This window comes from Somniosus microcephalus, unplaced genomic scaffold (assembly GCF_052327205.1).
Source record: "Somniosus microcephalus isolate GS21.2 unplaced genomic scaffold, FLI_Smic_1.0 unresolved_chr6, whole genome shotgun sequence".
Taxonomy (NCBI): Eukaryota; Metazoa; Chordata; class Chondrichthyes; order Squaliformes; family Somniosidae; genus Somniosus; species Somniosus microcephalus.
The window spans coordinates 2,853,066-2,871,622 of NW_028225184.1; the positions used below are offsets into that span (position 1 = coordinate 2,853,066).

The following is an 18,557-nucleotide window of genomic DNA, read 5'->3' on the forward strand; positions in this document are numbered from 1 at the left end:
ACAGAGCTCTGGGAGAAGCATCTGCAACCACGCGGTCTGCGAGAGCACCTTCTCCCCGATTGTAGTACATGCCGAGCTTATATACAATTCCAAGAAGTTGGTTTTAGATCATTTACATTCATCCAATCAATTCATTTATTAGCGCATATCATTATTTTCCTCCAGTCAGGAGTTTACACACTTGTGTTGCCAATTCTGCCTCTTCAGGTCTTCGTTCCGTCTTGTTCCCCGGCGGAATGTGATTAGTACGATAATAGGATACAAGTGATTAGTTCGATGATAGGATACCAGTGAACCTTGTTAGTCCTCAGTGATCCAATTAGTCCCAGTCAGGACACGAGACGAACTTTGTTCCAGCCATGCATAAGCGTGGCATGTCTCACTGTGCAGTGATTCAATTAATCCCAGTCAGCGAATTTGTTGTTTGTGTCTTTTCCAGCAAAATCTTGTCCAGCAAAATTTTATTCTAACGATCCCTCCTCTTGGTCCTGGAGCACGATTCATTTGCTCCCAGATGACCATCCTCGGTCCCCCTTTCGTCGGTGCTTACAGCCACTGGCTTATGTCCGGGGGTTCGGTTGTTCCTTCGACAGTGTCGTATTAGTGTTCTTCGTCCCTTGGTAGCAGGTTGGTGTGTTCCTCCACGATAGAGGCGATCGGCATCACGGTTTTCATAGCAGTTTGGCAACACAACTTTATAAGGCTCAGCACACAACACATCAACATACAAATTACAACTATTATTATTATCCCTTGCATCATCCACGCTCCCCACCCGGTTTTCCCTAGCAACCAATCAAGCCACCCTATGCTTGTGGGTTGATGGAGCTTCTTTATTTCTTCTTGGATATGATTTGCTAGGCTCGTGATATTCTCGGAGCTATCTGTGACATATGTACAGCAGTCTGTCCCGCTCAGGGCACAGGTGCCTCCTTGCGCCGCCAACAGATAATCTAGGGCTATCCTATTCTGTAAGGCGGTGGTCCGGATCGCCACCATTTCGGCACTCATTTCTCTCAGGGACTCAGCCGTATCGTCGGCTATTTGTTTGAGCACTGCTGCCATGTTTATGGATTCCCTTGCTATTTTTCCTGTTCCGTACCAGGGGAATGCTATAGCCCAGAATCTTTCGGTTTCCGTAATAGCTCTCTTAACACGCTTGGCTGGTTGCCATAATGACTGGTACCCGTAGTGGTGGGTTAGGGAGGATAAATAATGGATGTATGGTACTACATATCCTATATAGCATGACCCAGTCCAGGTTCGTGGAAGCCATGGATACGCCTTATATCCGCAAATGAAATAGGTATTATTATAGGCCTCAAATTTGTTCCAAAGTTGGTACATGATCCCAGGTATTCCCCTCCAGGGTAGATTGCTAGTCCGGTTTAGCACTTCGGATAAATTAAACATTCCCATGTAGGGCCATTCTAGGGCACCTGGTGGTTTAGTACTGGTTTTGGTTAAAGTGTAATTATACTTGCACTTACTCCATCCAACCACTAACCCTGTCTCATCATAGTTTACCAAGCAGACTTCCCCCTCTGCATTGTTTAGTTTTCCCCGTGCTGACTAATAGCTCTTCTGGATACCTTCGATTATCGTACTGGGGATGAAACCATCCTTTAAAGTTCGTGGGGTTATACCCTGCCTGTTTCCACTCATGTTCCAGCTGATCTGGATTCAAGCTAGTTTGGGTTTGTATGGTATCCTCCTTATTCCAGGTGGTATTAGAGTATAATAACCACCCTACCATCTCCTCTACCTTAAAGGGGATAGGCCTTAATGGGATTCCTGCCCCCGTATGGGTGGGCACATGGGCGCACACCCAGCAGGAGCTTTGGCCCATTTTTTTCGCATAGACATATGCCATATACAGAAAGGTATTTACATGCAATCCTCTCTCTTTACGTAAATGGGGTACCGCGCTTCCCGTGACAATATGAAATAACACCATTACCCATAATACTCTAAACATGATTAATATATCACTACAGTCCAGTCTTTACAGGAATTTTATGACAAAGGGTATGCAGATCACCTGTAAAACAGATTCAGAAAGTAGCCAGTCAGTGGTCTTTATATACTTTCAATTGTGTCCAATGCTTCCATACTCCTTTACCCCTTATGTCTAGACAGGCACAGGTATCCCCACTGATTATGATTTCATATGGCCCACTCCATTTTGGGGCGAACCCTGGTTTGCTGGGCAAAGTTTTCACCATGACTTTACTACCCGCTGAGGGAACACAAGCCGTCATTGTGAGCTCTTGTGCCCAATCCTTGTCCTCCTGATTATCACGGACATTCTTTCGCATCTCCTTTAATTGAGTGCTAAGTTCCAGAACGTATCGTTTTAGTCTATCTTTTAAAGGGCCTACATCGGCCCCACCTGTTATGATGCCTTCTGGCAATTGCATCGCCCTTCCTGTCATCAATTCATAAGGGGTCAAGCCTGTCGTTCGGTTTTCAGTGGCTCGCAGCTTCATTAGGGTAATGGGCAATACTTCAGTCCAGGTTTTCCCCGACGTCTGCATTGCCTTTGCCAATGCATTTTTAAGGGTTCGGTTCATTCGTTCCACCATGCCCGAACTTTGAGGGTGGTATGGGATGTGGAATTTTTGTTTAATTCCCATTAATTGGCATACCGTTTTTATGACACTCCCGGTAAAGTGGGTACCTTGATCAGAGTCCATTTGAATTGGTATTCCCCACCTGGGGATTACTTCTTCAGCTAAGACTCTGGCAACCATCAAAGCGGTGCAATTTCACGTGGGGAAAGCCTCTACCCAGCGGGTGAATTGGTCTATGACCACGAGGCAGTATGTTTTGCCGTGTGACGGTGGAAGGGGACCTGTGAAGTCTATTTGTATATGCTCCCAGGGCCCTCGTGGCCTTGGTTGATGTCCCATTTTGACCTTTATGGGTCGCCCGGGGTTATACTGCGCACAGGTGATACATCGATGGCAGTATCTCGTGATATCTCTTCCCATCCCCTTCCACCACCATTCTTTGCTGAGGCTTCCCATCATCGCTTCTCTCCCTGAGTGTACAAGCCCATGGTGGAGTTCTAATAGCGTATTTTGAATGCACTTGGGGGCCATTACCCTGTTATCCTTTCGCCAGACATTATCGCTTCCCCGCTTTGCGCCTTGTTCTTCCCACGTACCTTTTTCGACGTCGGGGGTGTCCTCATGGAGTTCGTCAATACTTATCTCGTCCTCGGAGCTGCTCACAGCGGCTATTGGTACTTCTTCAATCCTTTCTTGCTCTAGCGCCCTTTGTGCTGCTTGGTCCGCAGCCTGGTTCCCCTGGTGATTTAACCAGTCTGGGCTAGTCTGGTCCGGTTCCCTCTGATGTGCCTTAATCTTAATTACTGCTACCTGTTGGAGTTTGTCGCTAGCTTCTAGGAGGGCTTCTATCCTCAGCTGGTGTTTTATGGGATTGCCTCCCGTAGTAATGAATCCCCTCCTACCCCATGCAGTCATATAATCGTGGACCACCCCAAAGGCATACCTACTATCTGTGTAAATGTTCACGATTTTATTCTCTGACAACTCTAGTGCCCTGGTGAGAGCCACTAGCTCTGCCACTTGGGCCGATAGGCCTCCATCAATCCATCCTGACTCTACAGTTTTTAATTCGCCATTAACCATCGCCCACCCTATTCGGGGCAGCCCATCTACATACTTGCGTGAACCATCTACGTACAACGTCTCTTCCGCTGTCACTAAAGGGGTGTCTTTTATCCTATCTTCATCCAGGTTCATATCTACGTCCCCACAGTTGTGGGGCTCCCCAGTTCCCAGTATTCCTTCTGCCGGGTTCTCCCCTGTGTCTCTAACAATGGTTACTGCTTTACTCGGAGGGAGGAGGACGGCCTCCCACTTGGCATGTCTCATGTTCGAGACGGATCTTAATTTCCCGGTATTCAGCATCTCTACCAGAGTGTGTTTAGTGTGCAATATAACGTTTCCTGTCATTACTATTGGCTCACTAACCTTTACTGCCCAAGCCGCACAATCCAATGCAGCTATGCACCGGGAGAGCCCTGTGACTACCAGTCCCTCCACTGTGGAATAGTAGGCGACGGGCCTTCTTTTATCCCCATGATCCTGTGTAACTACTGCTGTGTAAAACCCTTCTTCATTGTTGCAATGTATGTGGAAGTCCTTACTCATATCTGGCAGTCCTAGCCCTGGGGCTGATACTAGCTCAGACTTTAGTTGAGTATAAGCTTCCTCTTGTTCCGGTCCCCAATCTATCGGTTCCAACGCGGGTTTACCCCCTTTCACTAATCTTTGTATAGGTTCTGCTAATTTAGCGAACCCCGGGATAAAATTTCGACTGTAATTAAAGAGCCCCAGTACCTTCCTGACTCCAAGTACTGTTACGGGTCTCGGCATGCCCTGGACAGCGTGTTTCCTGTCCTGTGGCATTTCTTTAAGTCCTTGGGAGATTAGATGTCCCAGGTATAGGACCTGAGTTTTTCCTATCTGTGCTTTTTTAGGGCTTACCTTGAGGCCAGCCGTCTCTAGGGCCCTTAGTACTAAATATAGGGTTGCCAGATGGTCTGCCTTCGTTTCCGAGGCTATTAGTATGTTGTCGACATACTGCAAAATAGTGCTTCCTTTAGGTACTTCTATCTGTTTTAGGATATCACTCATGACGCGGTGAAAAATAGCTGGGCTATTATGGAATCCCTGTGGCAATCGGGTCCACGTATATTGTTTATCCCCTACTGTGAATGCAAATTTCTCGTGATTCCGGATCTAATGGGAGTGCCCAGAATCCGTTAGCTATGTCTAAAACGGTGAATATCTTCTGTTCAGGGGATAGCCCATTCAAAATTGTTGAGGGGCTGGCAACGATGGGGTGTAATTTAGGAGTGACCCTGTTGAGGGCCGTATAGTCTATAATCAACCTATAGCTCCCATCAGGTTTCTCTACTGGCCATGTGGGGGAATTAGTAGTGCTCGTGGTTTCCCTCAGGATACCCCTTTCTACTAGCCCCTTCACTATGTCCACGACTGCCTTCCTGGCCTCCGCCTTTATTGGGTACTGGTGGTGGGATTAGCCAATGTCCCGCCCCGACTCACAGGAGCCATCTCGACTATTTCAACGTCCCCCTCGCCTGCAGGGGCTGTTGGTTCTGCACTGTAATATGGGGGAAGGGAGGTGGTGTCTGGACAAGTCCCCATTCGCCCCCCCTCGTATACCTTACACTCTAATTCCTTTATAATCTTTGCTTGACATTTCGCCTTTGTCTCTAGTTCCGTAACCATCTGTACTTTGTCTTGTGCAACTTTCTTTATTACGTTTAGTTGTTCAATGAGTCCTGCTAGTTGGTGTACTAATAACACTCCTGCTTTCTTGGTTTTATCCTTTGTCTGTTTAGTCAACCAGCTTCTCTGGAGTTCTAAAGTCTGTGACACATCCCACCCGTCTTTCTGCATCTTCTTAATTAACGACTGTCGGTTTGTCATATAAGAATATGTGAGGGAGCCCGAAGGTCCCCTCTTAACTTCCTCACCTGACATCGCCGCTGCTTCACCGATCGTTCCTTCGTGTCTGGAGATCTGTTCCTTAGAGAGCCCCCCTATTCTTTCCTTCCAAGAATACCCGAGCTTCTTGTCGCACTCTATGCCAGCGTTCTCAGAGGTCCGGGTTTGTCTTTCTCTCAAAACTGCCCAGACGTGTAACGCTTGCTTGTTGGACGGGGTTTCTACCCCTCCCCGGTGCCGGTTTACCTGATCAGGGTCCTACAACACCGACACTAATAATCTCCTAGTTCACTTAGCAACATGATATAATGCAGAAAAATGTTAACCATACTCGACTAGTATCACGACTTTAGAACACCTTGGAGTCTCGAGTCTCGGCACCTACTTCATGGTCCTGGCCTTCGCGTGGGGCATTTGCCCTCTTAACAACCGGCCTGAGGCTAGGTGTCTGAGACAAGTGTCCTCCTGATCCGAGGTTTTACTTAGTTACTATTACACAAATACAAATACACACATACAAATCAAGTAGTGTCTCTTACCCACTCAGTCTGTGTCCCAGATTCGTTTTGGTGCTGCTTCGCCGTTCAGTCGCCTTGTCGAGTGTCTCTGATTTATGGCCGGTCAAAAATCTGACTACTCACCCTGGTCACTGATTCGTACGATTGTTCAGCTCCGTGGCGCCCTGCTCGCAGCGCCAATTTGTTGTAGGAAAAATGATTCCTCGGAAACTAGACTTTGAGTAAGAGAGACAACTTTATTAAATGACGGAGCTCTGGGAGAAGCGTCTGCAACCACGCGGTCTGCGAGAGCACCTTCTCCCCGATTGTAGTACGTGCCGAGCTTATATACAATTCCAAGAAGTTGGTTTTAGATCATTTACATTCATCCAATCAATTCGTTTATTAGCGCATATCGTTATTTTCCTCCAGTCAGGAGTTTACACACTTGTGTTGCCAATTCTGCCTCTTCAGATCTTCGTTCCGTCTTGTTCCCCGGCGGAATGTGATTAGTTCGATAATAGGATACAAGTGATTAGTTCGATGATAGGATACCAGTGAACTTTGTTAGTCCTCAGTGATCTAAATAGTCCCAGTCAGGACACGAGACGAACTTTGTTCCAGCCATGCGTAAGCGTGGCATGTCTCACTGTGCAGAGATTCAATTAGTCCCAGTCAGCGAATTTGTTGTTTGTGTCTTTTCCAGCAAAAACTTGTCCAGCAAAATTTTATTCGAATGTTAGAACGGATTCTTTTACCCTCAGTCTGGTTCAGTAAACACTGAGTCGAACAACTGGAGAATTCAAACGATTTATTATCCGCGGAGTCTTACTCTGATATATCGACACCGACTCCTGCAAGAGTCTGCGAATCCAACAGAGCAAGCAATTTGCCATACCGTGTGCTACATTATTATACTTGCATTTGAGAAGACATTAACACATCGCACATTCTGAGCCAATCCTGAGCTGTGCACGTATACATTTAATTTGATTTCCTGGCCTGGCAGTTTGAAATAAAGAAGTCACATTTAACTGAATGGGTTACAGTTAAGTAAATATCCTGGTAATGTGCTCACGATCACCTAAACATTATGGTAATGCGTTTGCAATCATGGTAATGCGTTTTCTGATCGCCTATTGTCTGTATAACTTCTGCACACTGACTTATATTGTTCCTAACAGCAAGGTGTGACATTTGTGGGCGCCAGCCATATTAGCAGCCAAAGATCAGTTTAGCCTTTTTATTTTACTTCTTGCTGCCTTCGCAGTTTCTGGTTTCTATTTCCTTGACCTTGGTATTCTCACGAACACCCCACACTCCTCACTGTAACACTCTGATATACACCACACTCCTCACTGTAACTCTCTCATACACCCCACACTCCTCACTGTAACACACTGATATTCCACACACCCCTCACTGTAACTCTCTCATACACCCCACACCTCACTGTAAATACTGATATACCCCACATCCCTCACTGTAACACACTGATATACCCCACACCCCTCACTGTAACAGATATACCACACACCCCTCACTGTAACTCTCTGATATACACACTCCTCACTGTAAGTCTCTGATATACCCCACACCCCTCACTGCAAATCTCTGATATACACCACACTCCTCACTGTAAGTCTCTGATATACCTCACACCCCTCACTGTAACACTCTGATATATCCCACACTTTAATCCACTCTTACATATCCCAAACCTCTCACTGTAACAGATCGATAAACCCAACTCACCCCACTTTAACACACTGATGCACCCCACACCCCTCAATGTTACACTCTGATATAACCAAAACTGATCATTGTAAAACTCTTATATACCCCACAACCCTCACACTAAAATTCTGGTATACCTCACTACACTCTGATATATCCAGCACACCTCACTGAAACACTCAGATACAACCCACTCTCTTAAATACCATAAACCTCTCACTGTAACACACTGATATACCCCACATCCCTCACTATAACATTCTGATATACCCCACGCCCCTGAATTTATCACTGATATATCCCACGCCCCTCACTAACATCCTCGGATATACCCCACACCCCTCACTGTAACACTCTGATATACACCACACCCCTCATTGTAAAACTCTGATATACCCCACACTCCTCACTGTAACACTGATATTCCCCACACTCCTCACTAACATTCTGATACACCCCACACTCCTCACTGTAACACTCTGATATACCGCACATGCCACACTGTAACACTCAGATATACCCTACACCCCTCACTGTAACACTCTGATATACTCCAAACCACTCTCTGTAACACTCTTGTAAACCCACTCCCCTGACTGTAATAATCTTATGTACCCCACACACACCTTATTGTAACATAGATATACTCCACGTCCCTCACTGTAACACACCGATATACCTCACACCCCTGACTGTAACACTGATATACCCCACACCCCTGAATGTAACACGAATCTAACCCACACCCTCAGTGTAACACCCTGAGGTACTCTATCCCTCTCACAGAAACATTCTGATATAACCCACACGAATCACCATAACAATGTGATATACCCCACACCCCGCACTGTAACACTCTGATATACCCCACACTCCTCACTGTAACACTCTGATATACCCCACACCCCTCACTGTAACACTGATATACCCCACACTCCTCACTGTAACACTCCACACTCCTCACTGTAACACTCTGATATACACCACACCCCTCACTGAAACAATCTGATATAACCCACACCCATCACTATAACAATCTGATATACCACACACCCCTCACTGTAACTCTCTGATACACCACACGCCACTCAATGTAACACCCTCGGATATACACCACCCCTCACTGTAACACTCTGTTATACCCCACATCCCTCAGTTGAAAACTGTGATATACCCCACGCCCCTCACTGTAACACTGATATACACCATACACCTCACTGCAACGCTCTGATATACGCCATACCCCTCTCTGTAACGCTGATATTCCCCACAGCATTCACTTTAACACTCTGATACACCCCTCACCTTAATCCTCACTTACATGTCCCAAACCCCTCTCAATAACACATCGATATACCCCACTCACCTCACATTAACACTCTGATATACCACTCACACCCCAATGTAACAATCTGATGTAAACCCAGACCCCTCACAGTAATACTCTGACAAACTCAACACCCCTCACTCTAACACTCTGGTATACCTCACTATACTCTGATATACCCAGCATCCCTCACTACAACACTCAGATACAACCCACCGACTTAAATACCACAAACCTCTCAATATAACATTCTGATATACCCTACACCTCTCATTGAAACTCTACTAGATATCGAACGTCCCTCACTGTAACACGCTGATGATACATCCGACACCCCTCACTGAAACATTCTGATATAACCCACACCCATCAATATAACAATCCGATATTTCGCACACTCCTCACTGTAACACGCTGATACACCCCACGCCCCTCACTGTAACACCCTCTGACATACACCACACCCCTTAATGTAACACTCTGATATACCACAGACACCTCACTGTAACACTGTTATACGCCACATCCCTCAGTTGAAAATTGTGATATACCCCACACCCCTCACTGTAATGCTCTGATATTCCCCACAGCATTCACTTTAACACTCTGATATACCCGTCACTTTAATCCTCTCTTAGGTATCCCAAACCTTTCACTCTGACCCTCGGATATATCCCACTCACCTCACTTTAACCCTCTGATATACCCCACACCCCTCAATGTAACACTCTGATATACCCCACACCCCTCAATATAACACTCTGATAAAACCCAGATCCCTCACTGTAAAACTCTGACATACACCACAACCCTCACTCTAACACTCTGGTATAACTCATTACACTCTGATATACCCAGCACCCCTCACTGAAACACACAGATAGACCCCACTCTCTTAAATACCACACACCTCTCACACTAACACACTGGTAAAACCCACAACACTCATTGTTCCCCACACCCTTCACTGAAAAATTCTGATTTAACCACACCCATCATTATAACAATCTGATATACCCTTCACCCCTCACTGTACAACCCTGATATACACCATGCCCCTCACTGTAGCACTCTCGGTACACACCACCCCCTCACTGTAACCATCTATCAGTAAGAAAGTCTGTGACTACACAAACCGCTCTGGGTCCAGGTATATTGTGTATCAGTAAAACAGTCCGTGACTACACAAACCGCTCTGGGTCCAGGTATATTGTGTATCAGTAAAACAGTCCGTGACTACACAAACCGCTCTGGGTCCAGGTATATTGTGTGTCAGTAAAACAGTCCGTGACTACACAAACCACTCTGGGTCCAGGTATATTGTGTATCAGTAAAACAGTCCATGACTACACAAACCACTCCGGGTCCAGGTATATTGTGTATCAGTAAAACAGGTTTATTAAGCATTAAACAGCCAGCACAAAGAAGTAGTACTTAACAAGAAGATAGTCACAGTCTGATCGTTGAAACCCCGGCGTTCCTTCCGAGTGTCCGCGGCACAAGTCTCCTGATGTATCTTGCTGTGTTCCGTTGACCCATGCGCGCTTCCTTGGGATCTTGCTGTGTTCTGTTGACCGAAGCTCCTATCAATCTCTGGTTACACGGTGCGCTGCTTTCAATGTTCAAAACCTGTACCTTTATACCCTTTTCCCTCTCGTTTTGCCGACGTGGCAGTAATTAATCCTCTAACACCTGGTAAAAAGTCTTGCTCCCTCGTTAGCCATCTTATGACCTTGTTTGATCCTTCTGACTTTTTCTCCATGCATTACAAAGTGCCTTTATCTCAGATTTTTTGCATCTGTGTTCACTATGGAGAAGGACGATGTAGACATAAAAATCGGGCAGGGGGACTGTGATATACTTGAACATATTAGCATCAAGAGGGAGGAGGTACTAGCAGTTTTAGCAGGCTTAAAAGTGGATAAATCCCCAGGCCCGGACGAGATGTATCCCAGGCTGCTGTATGAGGCAAAGGAGGAGATTGCAGGGGCTTTGACACAAATTTTCAGAACCTCTCTGGCCACAGGGGATGTGCCAGAGGACTGGAGAACAGCTAACGTAGTACCATTATTCAAGAAGGGTAGTAGGGATAAACCAGGGAATAACAGGCCAGTGAGCCTAACATCAGTGGTAGGGAAATTATTGGAAAAAATTCTGAGGGACAGAATTAGTCTCCACTTGGAGAAGCAAGGATTAATCAGGGATAGCCAGCATGGCTTTGTCAAGGGAAGATCATGTCTGACCAATTTGATTGAATTTTTCAAGGGGGTGACTAGGTGTGTGGATGAGGGTAGTGCAGTGGATGTGGTATACATGGATTTCAGTAAGGCTTTCGATAAAGTCCCGCATAGGAGACTGGTCAAGAAGGTAAGTGCCCATGGGATCCAGGGTGCCTTGGCACATTGGATCCAAAACTGGCTTAGTGGCAGAAGGCAGAGGGTGATGGTCGAAGGTTGTTTTTGTGACTGGAAGCCTGTGTCCAGTGAGGTACCGCAGGGATCGGTGCTGGGTCCCTTGCTGTTTATGGTCTACATTATTGATTTGGATGTGAACGTAAAAGGTATGATCAGTAACTTCGCAGATGACACGAAAATTGGTGGGGTGGTAAATAGTGAGGAGGGTAGCCTCAGTCTGCAGGACGATATAGATGGGTTGGTCAGATGGGCAGAACAGTGGCAAATGGAATTTAACCCTGAAACGTGTGAGGTGATGCATTTTGGAGGGATTAACAAGGCAAGGGGATACACAATGAATGGTAAGACCCTAGGAAAGACAGAGGATCAGAGGGGCCTTGGTGTGCATGTACATAGATCCCTGAAGGCAGCAGAACAGGTGGAGAAGGCGGTTAAAAAGGCATATGGGATACTTACCTTCATTAGCCGAGGCATAGAATATAAGAGCAGGGAGGTTATGATGGAGCTGTACAAAACGCTGGTAAGGCCACAGCTGGAGTACTGTGTGCAGTTCTGGTCGCCACACTATAGGAAGGATGTGATGGCTTTGGAGAGGGTGCACAGGAGATTCACCAGGATGGTACCTGGGCTGGAGGACTTCAGCTATGAAGAGAGTCTGGACAGGCTGGGGTTGTTTTCCTTGGAGCAGAGAAGGCGGAGGGGGGACCTGATTGAGGTGTACAAAATTATGAGGGGCATAGATAGGGTGGATAAAAAGGAACTTTTCCCCTTAGTAGAGGGGTCAATAACCAGGGGCATAGATTCAAGGTAAGGGGCAGGAGGTTTAGAGGGGATTTGAGGAAGAACTTTTTCACCCAGAGGGTGGTTGGAATCTGGAACTCACTGCCTGAAAGGGTGGTAGAGGCAGGAACCCTCACAACATTCAAGAAGCATTTAGATGAGCACTTGAAACGCCATAGCATACAAGGCTACGGACCAAATGCTGGGAAATGGGATTAGACAGGGCTTGATGGCCGGCGCGGACGTGATGTGCCGAAGGGCCTCTCTCTGTTGTATAACTCTATGACTCTATGTTCACTTTTCACACAAAACTTCCTAGAATGTTGACAAAACAGTCGGTCCATCCGATAGCTGGACCAATGAAGGACGTCTCCAACTCTTATCTATCTCTCTAGTTTTTATCTCTTTAAGCATAATATTGCTGAATTCCTCGTCTCCATAAACTTAGCACAACATTCCATTACTTCAGTAATTTTAAACAGAGGTTTTAGTCAGGTTGGCATAATCCCATCCTGCTTTGCTCTCAGCCGTTCTCCATTTTATGCAGGCTTTTAGGGTCTAACATACAATTGCACATATTATAGTTATATAAAAATGGTTATCGAATCTTAATAATGTTTACTAAATCCTACAGGTACACCCTATCCTACAGATCCCTACCTTGAGGGCGAGGCATTTGCCGACCCCTCAAAACTAAAATCTTACATATGGATTATTTTTCTTCCGTTTATGTAACTCTAACATGTTCTGGGCTGTGATCATATTTAAATGTGATTGGGCATTGGACTTTAGGTGTTTCAGGTAGCAGGTGTAGAATAGTAAGCACATCATTACCACAAGTTGGGATATGACCAGTACATGGGAAATTATCCTAATCCAATGAGGAATTTCCATGCTTGTCCCTATGTTGTCTTATTAGTCCTAACAATTTTTGACTCCCTACCTTGTGACATGTGTGTTTAACTGGGTAGATCTTAAACAAACTTCTGATCTTACATAGTTCAAAGTTTTACTCCATGGGTTACATATCTCAAATACAAAATCATTACAAGTTGAAGAACAACCAGAGCGTGTGAAATAATACAAGCCTAAGGGCATGCTGATGTATTAAGCCCAATATCCCACCAGTGTGTGTTGTCCCTTATGCTTTCAATTTCAATATCTATTCTCCAGTTGTCTTGCTCCAAAACATAAAAATGCTTTAGGGAGGAGTTCAGTCGTATCATGAGCTCACTGAAACCCTCAAACAATAGGGGAATGTCGGGTCTGAATTGTGCCACATAACTGTGCAGCTCGTACTTAAAAACGTGTTGGTTGATGGGCCAGGTCCTGTTAGACCCGTAAACCATGGTAGTTGTGGTGGTAGTGACACAGGAGGCACCACCAAAATCACCTCAGACTGGATTCGTACTGGTTTTTCCCACGCTCTGTTACCTACAAAACATAATTATTAGTCACAGTTAAATTCAGTCTTACAATCATTTCAAGCGACATTACAGTTTCACATCTACTTCCTGATCTTCCAAGTCGAGATCCTTTCTCCCTTCCGTTTTTCAAAATAGCGGCCACGGGATCTTTTACACCCACCTGAGAGGGCAGCGATTTAACGTCACATCCGAAAGATGGCACCTCTGACAGAGCAGCTCTCCCTCAGTACTGCCCTGGAGTGTCAGCCTAGATTATGTCAAGTCTCCAGAGTGGGACTCAAACTCACGACCTTCTGACTCTAGAGGTGAGAGTGTCGCCCACTGAGCCGAGGCTGACCCCTCTTAAACTCCAGCCTAGTTACTGGGGTTATTATCAGCATCTTCAAACTGCCTCCCCCCCCACCACCCCCCCAACCCCGTAATTGCCATTATTAACACAGAACAGTCCTTCATGTGATTAACAGCAGAATGGGACCAGTGTGCTCAGGTGTGAACTCGTTGGTGTCTCAGCAGCTCAGATGAACTGGTGAATCCCTTTTCTCACACTGAGCAAGTGAACGGCCTCTCCCCGGTGTGCCGTCGCTGGTGTCTCACCAGGATCGATGACTCACCAAACCTCTTCCCGCAGTGAGAGCAGCTGAACGGCCTCTCCCCGGTGTGGATGCGTCGATGCATCTTCAGGTTCTTGGAGCATTTGAAACTCTTGTCGCAGTCGGAACATTTAAACGGCCTCTCGTCAGTGTGAACCAGCTGGTGCCGCCGCAGAGAGCAGGGACGACTGAAACCTTTCCCGCACTTGGAGCAGGTGAACGGCCACTCGTCAGTGTGAACTCGCTGGTGTTCCTGTAGAGAGGCGGAATGTGTGAATCCTTTCCCGCACTCGGAGCAGGTGAACGGCCTCTCGTCAGTGTGAACTCGCTGGTGCACCCGCAGATAGGAGGGATGAGTGAATCCTTTCCCGCACTCGGAGCAGGAGAACAGCCTCTCGTCAGTGTGAACTCGCTGGTGTATCAGCAGAGAGTCGGAACGTGTGAATCTTTTCCCGCACTCGGAGCAGGAGAACGGCCTCTCGTCAGTGTGAACTCGCTGGTGCAGCCACAGAGAGGAGTGACGAGTGAATCCTTTCCCGCACTCGGAGCAGGGGAACGGCCTCTCGTCAGTGTGAACTCGCTGGTGTATCAGCAGAAAGTCGGAACGTGTGAATCCTTTCCCACACTCGGAGCAGGAGAATGGCCTCTCGTCAGTGTGAATCAGCTGGTGTTCCCGCAGAGAGGAGGGACGAGTGAATCCTTTCCCGCACTCGGAGCAGGTGAACGGCCTCTCGTCAGTGTGAACAAGCTGGTGTATCCGCAGAGAGGAGGGACAATTGAATCCTTTCCCGCACTCGGAGCAGGAGAACGGCCTCTCGTCAGTGTGAACCAGCTGGTGTATCAGCAGGGCGTAGGAGAGAGTGAATCCCTTCCCACACACTGAGCAGGTGAACGGCCTCTCCCCGGTGTGAACTCGCTGGTGCTGTATCAGGTCGCTGGACCTTCTGAAGCTCTTCTTGCAGTCGGAGCACTGAAAAGGTCTCTCATCGGTGTGAACACGCTCGTGTATCAACCGGTTCCAAGACTGTTTAAACCTCTTTTCACAGTGAGAGCAGGCGAACGGCCTCTCCCCGGTGTGAACTCGCCGGTGTCTCAGCAGGGCGGATTGTTCAGCGAATTCCTTCCCGCACACGGAGCAGGCAAACGGCTTCTCCCCGGTGTGAACTCGCCGGTGTCTCAGCAGGGCGGATTGTTGAGTGAATCCCTTCCCGCACACGGAGCAGGCGAACGGCTTCTCCCCGGTGTGAACTCGCTGGTGTCTCAGCAGGGCGGATTGTTGAGTGAATCCCTTCCCACACATGGAGCAGGCGAACGGCTTCTCCCCGGTGTGAACTCGCTGGTGTCTCAGCAGGGCGGATTGTTCAGTGAATCCCTTCCCACACATGGAGCAGGCGAACAGCCATTTCATGGAGTGACTGCGTTGATGAGTCTCCAGCTCGGAGAGGCAACTGAATCCCTTCCCGCATTCCCGACATTTGCACAGACTCTCCTCGCTTTGCTTACACTTGTGCCTCCCCAGGCTGCACCTTCGGTTGAATCCACGTCCACACACAAGACACGTGTGCAGTTTGCCCGCATTCTGATTGCTGCTTTCCGCTTCCATATGTCGATGATATTCAGGTCCTGATGAATCCAGTGACTGTCGGATCTTCGCGTGAAGTTTGCATTAAGCTGCCCGTCTGCAATTCCTCCCCTTGCAAGAGACGGTAAAACAGGTTTATATAAGTAATTAATGTAAATACAGGAGAGAAAATAAAGAAAGACTGGCCTTTACACAGCGCATTTCACAATCAACGGTTTTACAGCCAATGAAGTACTTTTTGAAGTGTAGTCGCTGTTGTAAGGTGGGAAACACTGCAGCCAATTTGCATGATACATAATGGCCAGGACACCAGGGATAACTCTCCTGCCCTTCTTCGAAATAGTGGGATCGTTTATGTCCACCTGAATGTCTCATCCGAAAGAGGGCCCTCCGACAGTGCGGCGCTCCCTCAGTACTGCCCCTCCGACAGTGTGGCGCTCCCTCAGTACCGCCCCTCCATCAGTGTGGTGCTGCCTCAGTACCACCCCTCCGACAGGGCTGCGCCCCCTAAGCACCGCTCCTTCGGCACTGTCCCGGAGTGTCAGCCTAGGTTTATGTGCTCGAGTCCCTGGAGTGGGGTCTTTGAACCCACAACTTTCTGACTCAGAGACGAGGGTGCTCCCAATGGAGCCACTGGCTGGCTCTCAAGGTCTTTCACATCCTTGCTAAAGTGCGGTGGCCGGGGGAATTGTCACTGTCCCTTTAATCAGAAGACAACGAGGGGGGGAGGAAGTCCCTTCAAATATGGAGTGGGGTGGGTGTCCCTTTAAATGTGGAGAGGCGGGGCCACGCATGCTCATTGGGCCCCCCCACGAATGCGAGGTTATCCACTTTGGTGGCAAAAACAGGAAGGCAGATTATTATCTGAATGGCAATAGATTGGGAGAAGGGGAAGTGCAAAGAGACCTGGTTGTCCTTGTGCACCAATCGCTGAAGGTAAGCATGCAGGTGCAGCAGGCGAATAAGAAGGCAAATGTTATGTTGGCCTTCGTAGCGAGAGGGTTCGAGTACAGGAACAAGGATGTCTTGCTGCAGTTGTACAGGGCCTTGGTGAGACAACACCTTGAGTATTGTGTGCAGTTTTGGTCGCCTTATCGGAGGAAGGATGTTCTTGCAATGGAGGGAGTGCAGCGAAGATTCACCAAACTGATACCTGGGATGGCAGGAATGACTTATGAGGAGAGATTGGGTCGATTGGGCTTGTACTCGCTGGAGTTTAGAAGAATGAGAGGGGATCTCATTGAAACTTATAAAATTCTAACATGACTAGACAGACTAGATGCAGGGAGGATGTTCCTGATGGTTGTGGGTTCCAGAACCAGGGGTCGCATAGAAACTTAGAAACATAGAAGATAGGAGCAGGAGTAGGCCATTCGGCCCCTCGAGCCTGCTCCGCCATTCAATGAGATCATGGCTGATCATCCAAATTCAGTACCCTGTCCCTGCCTTCTCCCCATAACCCTTGATCCCTTTAGCCTTAAGAAATATATCTAACTCCTTCTTGAATATATTTAATGAATTGGCCTCAACTGCCTTCAGTGGTAGAGAATTCCACAGGTTCACCACTCTCTGGGTGAAGAAATTCCTCCTCATCTCAGTCCTAAATGGCTTACCCCTTATCTTTAGACTTAGAGATGAGGAAGAATTACTTCACCCAGAGAGAGGTGAACCTGTGGAATTCTCTACCACAGAAGGCACTTGAAGCCAATTCATTAAATATATTCAAGAAGGAGTTGGATATATTTCTTAAGGCTAAAGGGAGCAAGGGATATGGGGCGAAGGCAGGGACTGGGTACTTAACTTGGATGATCAGCCATGATCTCATTGAATAGCGGAGCAGGCTCGAGTGGCCGAAAGGCCTACTCCTATCTTCTATGTTTCTTCCATGTTTAATCATAAGAATACATGAGAGGGGGTGTCCCTTTAAATGTGGAGGGGGCGGGTGTCCCTTTAAATGTGGAGGCGCGGGTCCGCGCATGCTCAATCGGCCCCACCACAACACCAGGCTGCCAGTGCGCCTGCGCGGGGTCTCCGGGGAGCAGCCGGAAGGCTGGGCCCGGGGAAGAGGCGGAATCAGCGGCCGGGGTAAAGTCAACTGTTGGGGAATCGATTTAAGTCGAGGTGAGGGGGGGAGCGGAGACCGAGATTATGAAGTAAAAGACGAGAAAACCAAACCTGAGAGTCGGGCGGGCGGGACCTCCGCGGACGTCAGACGGAGCGGATTGAGCCGGAGCAACGTGAATCTGACTGACGGGAGCGCGGACCAATAGGAAGAGGGCTAAGCTGGGAGGACTGAACTGGGCGGCCTGGCCCTCCAATCAATGGCGGCGCGGCTAGGGGGCGGGACCTTCCTCCCCGGCGCTGGTAGGCTGGGGCCCGATTGTGACGTCATCAGAGGAAGAGGCAATTCAGGTGGATGGAGGCCCGGCCTGTGACTGACGGATGCTTTGACCAATTGGACGAGGGCTGAGGTGGGCGGACTGAACTGGGCGGCCTGGTCCGTCAACCAATAGCGGCGCGGCAAGGGGGCGGGGCCTCCTCTCCAGCTCAGGTGCGCTGGGGCCGATTTTGACGCGCTGTCCCCAGCTGAGAGCAGCTCAGTCAACACAGAGCTGGGGCTGGAATCTGGGAGAGAGGCTGCAGGCAGCACAGAGCTGGGGCTGGAATCTGGGAGAGGGGCCGCAGTCAGCACAGAGCTG

General features: G+C 47.9%; 1 long non-coding RNA gene across 1 annotated transcript; it reads right to left on the reverse strand.

Moving 5' to 3' along the window:
* Window positions 1-10,438: 10,438 nt before the first annotated feature.
* Window positions 10,439-18,323, reverse strand: LOC147086915 (uncharacterized). The gene is made up of 2 exons (XR_015075585.1): window positions 18,034-18,323; window positions 10,439-10,872 (listed from the first exon to the last, which is right to left on the reverse strand). It is a non-coding gene; the product is annotated as an uncharacterized LOC147086915 (long non-coding RNA).
* Between the last annotated feature and the right edge of the window lie 234 nt (window positions 18,324-18,557).